Source organism: Aulonocara stuartgranti (genome assembly GCF_965226115.1).
Source record: "Aulonocara stuartgranti genome assembly, chromosome: 5".
NCBI classification, from domain to species: domain Eukaryota; kingdom Metazoa; phylum Chordata; class Actinopteri; order Cichliformes; family Cichlidae; genus Aulonocara; species Aulonocara stuartgranti.
The window spans coordinates 40,202,860-40,209,856 of NC_138943.1; the positions used below are offsets into that span (position 1 = coordinate 40,202,860).

At 44.2% G+C, this 6,997-nt stretch overlaps 1 long non-coding RNA gene across 1 annotated transcript; it reads left to right on the plus strand.

The window, feature by feature from the left end:
- Positions 1–272: 272 nt before the first annotated feature.
- LOC309707041 lies at positions 273–1,803 on the plus strand. The gene is made up of 3 exons (XR_014276888.1): positions 273–295; positions 571–725; positions 1,584–1,803. It is a non-coding gene; the product is annotated as an uncharacterized lncRNA (long non-coding RNA).
- The last annotated feature ends 5,194 nt before the right edge of the window (positions 1,804–6,997 follow it).

Below are 6,997 nucleotides of genomic sequence, written 5' to 3' on the forward strand. Positions count from 1 at the left end.
GGAGGCCGTGTCGCGAATTGTTGCAAACTGTGAAGTCAATTGGTGGGTTTAATTTGGTTTTATATTTTTTAGGGGAAGAGAAACCGCGGTATCGAGTCCGTGGCGCAGTTTGAATAATTTGTGAGGCGCACGAGCGGACGGCACCCGCTCTGTGTGCCGATTAGGGCGTTGTCCGGAATAAGCAGAGGAAGAAGTGTCGCGCAGAAAGTTTGAATGGGACTGCGAGAAGCATGAAGTGTGTGTGAGCCAGCCTCGAGGGGGCGGGTCCACAGGTGGAACGAACGAAGAGTAAAATGTGCGTGTGTGTGAGAGAGGAAGAAAGGTGGGGGCGAGTGACCAGCCTGTGAGTGTGTGTGAATTCCTTGATGACAAAGAGGGAGACAAAGTAGATTAGTTGATTTTTTTGTGAAATAATAAATAGTAAAGAAATCGTAGTGATCAAAGAGGAGAAAGTGAACTAAAGTAAATAAAGCAAATTAAAGAGTGGATTAGTGTTAAAGTAATGATAAATAAATTGATAAAATTAACAGTGACATTTAAAGGTGATCAAGTACTCAAGGATGAATGGAGAATTTGATTGCTGACTGTATGAGAGCTGTTGGGGTGAAAGGAAAATGAGGTTGGAGGAGTGAGTTAACAGGTTAATGTGTGGGTGTAAAACAATGGGGTAATAAAAAAAAGAGAAAGAAAATGATGAAAACAAAGAAAATAAAAAGTGTGGAAGTGTGAGTGGGAAATTGTCTTCAACTGGGGGAAGCAGTGACGCTACATGTCACCTCCTTCCCCTGCTGGACACAAAAGAAAACATAATTTGGAGTGTGGTGGATGAAAATAATTAACAACAACATCAAGAAGATTTTTGTGTTTGCGGTTAAGACCAAATAAAAATTTATTTTTGGGGTTTAAAGTCAGTAGAGTTCAAAACAAAATAAGTAGAGATGTGTTGCTTTAGGAGTGATGAAAACATATGCAGTCACAGTGAATAATGAAAGTCTCTCAGTCTGTTGATTACAGGTGGGGAACGGACCTGGATCAATTCTCCACGGGCAGCAGTCGGAAGAAAATTATAGGTTAAAATCGTTAGAAAAATTAGAAACACCCAGCCAGAATTTTTTTGGCTGAATTGTTTTGCAGCTCCCCGTCCTCATCCTGAACAAGCGAGCTCCAAGGAAGCTGATCTCTCCCTGAAGACACCGAGTGCAGTTCCAGAAGCACAAGCATGAACATCAACAGTGGACAAGAGTCCAAGAGACAATACCAGAGTCCTGATCAGAGAGGTCCAGCAGCGCTGTGGGCAAACGGCATCAGAAAGAGAAGAACCACCATCTAGATTGGATGGATGGAGATGCGTTTCCAGCAAGCTGCAACCTCACTGTGTGTGAAGGACTTTTGAGAAGACTGTCTGAGTTTGACATTTGCCATGTTTGGAGTGAGATGGCGATGAAAGAGACAGTGGGACAAAGAGATACACGGGACAAAGCTGAGAAAACTGACTGCCATTGGACTGACAAGTGGGAGAGAAGAAAAGGAGCAGAAGAGGGCTGAGGCTGCTGTTTTAGTGTGGGGAATCAAATCAGGTTAAGGAATCCGGGGAGACAAGCGACTGCCTGGAAGTGGAGGATTGACACAGTGTCCAGACCACCACAAAAGGGGGAGGAAGACAAGCACTGAGGTATGCAAGTGTACTGTTAGAACAATGGAAAGGTGACACCACACATGCACATTATATGCACCAGAGATAACAAAAATCATACACAAAGTGTTACACATTAAAAGAGGGTATTTGTAGAAGGGGTTAACAACACTCAGTGTGGTTGCCGATGGTAACCTGCAAGCATTTGGGGTTTAGCTGTGCCTGACTATGACAGAGTTTTTCATTTAGATGTTTCTGAAACAAAATTTGGAGTGAACGGAGTTTTGTTTCAGAAAAAGGGGGAAGGTACATAAAAAGTTACATAAAAACAGAAAATGTATTAACCCGACTAACACACACACACACACACACACACACACACACACGCACACACACACACACACACACACACACACACACACACACACACACACACACACACACACGCAATGAAGATCAAACACAATTTTAAGTAGGCAATACTGTTACCATCATCCTGTCTGGTTTATTGAGTGGGTTGAGAACTGATATATAGAAGACTGAATTAGTATTATTTTGGGGAACATGATGGCAGGGGTGAACAGAATCCTGCAGCCAGAGTTTAAATGAGTGAAACTAAATGAGTGAAACTAGCAGATTTTTTGTTTTTGTTTTGTTTTTGTTTTGTTTTTTGTTTTTGTTTTGTTTTTTGTTTTGTTTTGTTTTGTTTTTTGTTTTGTTTTGTTTTTTGTTTTTGTTTTTGTTTTGTTTTTTGTTTTGTTTTTGTTTTTTTGTTTTTTTTGAAGTATGGGTGTTTTCTCACCTATAAGAGAGAGAATATTCCGTGACAAGTCCTAAGACCGGGCTTCTGTATTTTTTCTTTTTTCTTTTGTTTTTCAGTTTTATTTGTCATTTTTCATTTTATTTTTATTTTTTAAACAGTGCACTGATTTTTGTTTGTGAATTTTTTTCTTTTCTTTTCTTTAAGCAGATTTGCACGTCGGGAATTAAAAGTGCTACACGTCGTCAAGAAAATTGTTGCAAGTGAGTTTCTCCACATTAAAATGGGCTCAGGAGAAACTTATTTGGGACAATTAGAAAATGAGAGTCCCTGCCTAAAAAGGATTCAGCGATGTAATCCGATCTAAAGTTTTTCTTTTTCTCTTGAAATGACGTCATTTTGCTGAGAGTGGAAACTAAATGCGACGATAGGTTCCACTATCAGCAAAGAAAGAAAGAATGGATGAATGAATGGAAATAAAAATAAACTGACTGACTGGTAAAAGCTGACAAGACTTGACCACGACTCAAGGTTAACCTCCACCTAGACAGGACAAAAGGGTGGATGAATTCATGTGTTTCTTTTTACAGGAGCAGAAGGATGACAGCAACATCCGAGGTTGCGTGATGGTTTAACCTTTTAAATGCCATTTTCTATGTTTGTGAATCTACCAGGGGTGTGTTATTCATGGGCTTGTGTTCCTCACAGAAGTTACTGTGAGAAAGTGTGTACACACCTGCGCAGCGCTAACATTTGCATTCTCTTTTCTACAGCATTACAGTTCTTCATGTGATTTGATGATGTGATTTCTAACAGAACAATTGGTGGATGTTTGTTTCTCTACTACAGGTTATGAGTTGGTGATGCTGTTACACTGTGTTTTTGGGAAAATGTGAAGGTTACTTTGATGATGTGAATAACATTCTTTCCACAGCTATGGATGGCTAACTTTATGGTCTTTTTACGGCACCTCTGGAATGTGGATGGCCGACGCCTGCCCACCACACGATCCATGTCTGTTGCTAATGTTTGTTTTTCTAAGAGTGCATTGTGGACGATTCATCAGAAGTGGACAAGTGACATGAGGAAAACAAATAAGGGATGCAGTGTTTATGGAATAGTTGAAGATGGGCTATTGAGCTCATAGTGATAAAATGGGTGGAGTGACATTGTTTAAGGAAAGTCACAGATTAAATTGTGGAATAAATTGGGATGATTCATGATTTGGGACAAATTATGGTAATAATAGTGATTTAATGATTGGAGAAAACCTGCACATGATACTTGTCTGTTATGCTGAGTACTTTATCACTCTCATGATCTATAGTTGGTTGCAAATGTGAAGTTTGATTTAACAGATTTGTCTTCCAGGTTACAGGCTCCAGGTGGAGCTGGGAGTTAAACAAGCTTAACATGTGACTGCTGATTAATGTTTTTACACAGGGTTACAGGTTGGAGTATGGCTGCTCCAAGTGGGAAACCCTGGAGATTGTTTTAGAGAGAATGTGCAACATTCTTGTGCATGTCTCATTGGGGAGTTGACACATGGTGGAAGCCATGTGGCAAGAGGAGTGTTATTTTTAATCTGTAGATGTCGTGAGGTGCCATGACGAGAAGGAGTGGCTGAGAGGATCGTCCACAAGATGGGAGCTGAGGCCAGGAGAGAGGCTTCAGGAGGATCGGAGATCATCTTCAGCACAGCAGACATCACACAGAGAGCTGTGCTACTGAGCTTCCAGGACATCAAGAGGAGACTTCCCACAGCAAGATTTTAAATAAAATGGAAGATTCAATGTTGACGCTGAGGAAGACGACTAAGGTGTACGACGTGCTCTGCCTTAAATCTTCAGCAGCGTTGGAACATGAAAACCTGAGGGATGGAGAGAGCGTGCCAAGCTCTAAAAGTGACAGCGCAGAGGAAGTCCAGCGATGGAATTGTGATTCTGTGTGAGGCACAAATACTAGGAGACTGAGAAATAGTTGACACCACTTTTCCCAAGGATGAAGATCACCTAAAGTGTGTCACTTTGCCATGCAGATTTGATGCTCTGCAGAGAAGCCTTCTGTGAGGGAGAGATGTAAACAGACGAGCCTTTTATCTACATTTAAATCATGTCAACTTCTCTAGGCTGGTTGAGGGGGAATTGGAGAGAAACGGTAGTGTTAGGTGTGACTGTGGTTATTGTAACTGTGATTTTTCTTACAAGTGAATTGCCCAGAGACAGACCTGAATCCATTCCAGCGACTCCACCATCACAGGCCACGGTGAAGCGAACCAAACGTAGTGAAACAGGTAAATCAGATGAGTGTTTTGATTATTATGGCGGTGTAGAGTTGGACTACGTTAAAGGGTCCACAATCTCGTATACATTTGATTTTTGTGCTGGCATTAAATGCAAGGGCTTACTGAACAGTTGAGTCCAACATCTTTAATGGCAGTATTAAATCGGATGGCGTTAGATATGTTGTTGGGATAAAAAGGGGGCGTTTGCGCGATGTTTGGGGATATGTATTGTACTTTCATTCCAAATAACACAGTTCCTGACGGCTCTGTGACCCGAGTTCTGGAAGGCCTAAAGACGTTGTCCACCGCAATGTAGTAGCATTCGGGATTAGATGACCCGCTGGAAACGTGGATGACCTCTGTCTTTGGGCAATGGAAAGGTTTCATTATGTTAATTATGGGTTCTTTGTTTGTTTTATTGCAGTATTAGTGACATGTGGGTGTTGTTGTGTGCCTTGTATCAGAGCTTTGATTGTAAGACTCATCAATCGTGCTGTGGGAGAGTCTGATACAAAGGCAGACACCATGATGCCACTTTTGGGAAATGGGGAGTCACAGTATGAAAACATTATGGTGAGGGATTTAGTTTAGTTTTATCTGCCATAGGGCAGATAAAAAGGGGGATTTGTAGAATGTTTAGCTGATTTAGAGTTTAGAAATGTGTTAAAATATAATGTAGAACTGTTGTAGAGACACTGACACTGCCCTCACTATAATAAAGGTTGATTGGAGGAGTAGATTGTAGACCTCCCCCACTGAGTGGAAATTCACATCCACACGCACACTCACTCATGTGCACACACATACACACAGGTATACGCACACACTCACTCACGAGCACTCACATAGATACAGACACAGAGTTTCCAGCACACCGTAGGGGTTTTTTTATGATGGGGTCACCTCTATAAAGCTGGCTGTAACTAACAAAGGGGTGAAGATTTTTGCAGAGGGACACCGGCCTCGTCTTCCCTTCTAGAAGTGCATGCTTAAATGAAGATGAGTAAATGAAGATGAGTAAAGATGAATAAAGATTTTGTGAAAATGACTACTGAGTCCGGTGCCATCTCTGGATGCTCGAGGAATAAAAGAACCGGGGTAAAACTGATTTCGCAACAGAAGCTAGCCGGCTAAAGCTAAGCTGCAAGTCACAAAACACTCTTTACTACCGAGCTTCAAGTACAATCCAGCGTCGACTGCCATCTGGACACACAGTTAAATACCTCAGCCCACAACGAAGGATGATCAGTGACAGCTGGGTGGCAAATTAGGTGCAGGTGTGTCAGCCACTGGGTGGAGGAGGAGAGAGAAGCACACACATACACACACAGGCAGGTCGTCCCGGGAAGGACCGTCCGACCATGACACTGTGGATGACAGTACCCCCCCTCTAATGAGAGCCTCAGGAACCCAGGAAACTTGTCAGGGTGCCGACGGCGGAACTCTCTCACCATACCGTGATCGAGAATCGCAGACCACGGCACCCAGGAACGCTCTTCCGGACCGTACCCCGCCCAATCCACCAAAAACTAGAAGCCCCTACCGCGGCGCCTGGCGTCCATTATGCGAGTAATGGAATACGCCGGAGCGCCAGCGATATCCCGGGCGGGTGGTGGGGGCCCAGGAGGCGGACACAACGGGCTGGTCCGGACCGGCCTAATTTGAGAAAAATGAAACACGTTGTGTACCTTCATGTTGCGCGGGAGGGCCAGTTGGACAGTCACTGGATTCAGGATGGCTTGCACAGAAAAGGGTCCAAGGATCCAGCTTCTTGGACTCAGTCCGCAGAGTGATGTTCCTAGAGGAAAGCCATACCTGCTTTCCCGATAGGCCGGTGTAGGGACGCGGCGGCGGTCAGCCAGTCTCTTGTTTTTTGCGCTCGTACGCAGTAGGGCCGCTCGAGTTGCCCGCCAGATCCGTCGACAGCGCCTCATGTGATGTTGCACGGAAGGCACGGCCACCTCTCCCTCCGTGATGGAGAGGGGTGGGGGTTGATACACCAGGGATGCTTCGAAGGGAGAGACACCCGTAGCGGCTGACGTGCTAGAGTTATGGGCGTATTCAGCCCACGCCAACTGCTCACTCCATGACGACTGGTTGGAGGAAATGACGCAGCGCAGCATGGCCTCCAGCTCCTGGTTTGCTCGCTCAGTCTTCCCATTAGTCTGCGGGTGGAAACCAGAAGACAGGCTGACCTGGACCCCCAGCTCGGTACAAAACATCTTCCACACCCGAGAGGTGAACTGGGGCCCATGGTCAGAAACAATGTCCAGAGGAATGCCGTGAGGGCGGAAAACATGCTGGGTCAAGAGCTGGGCAG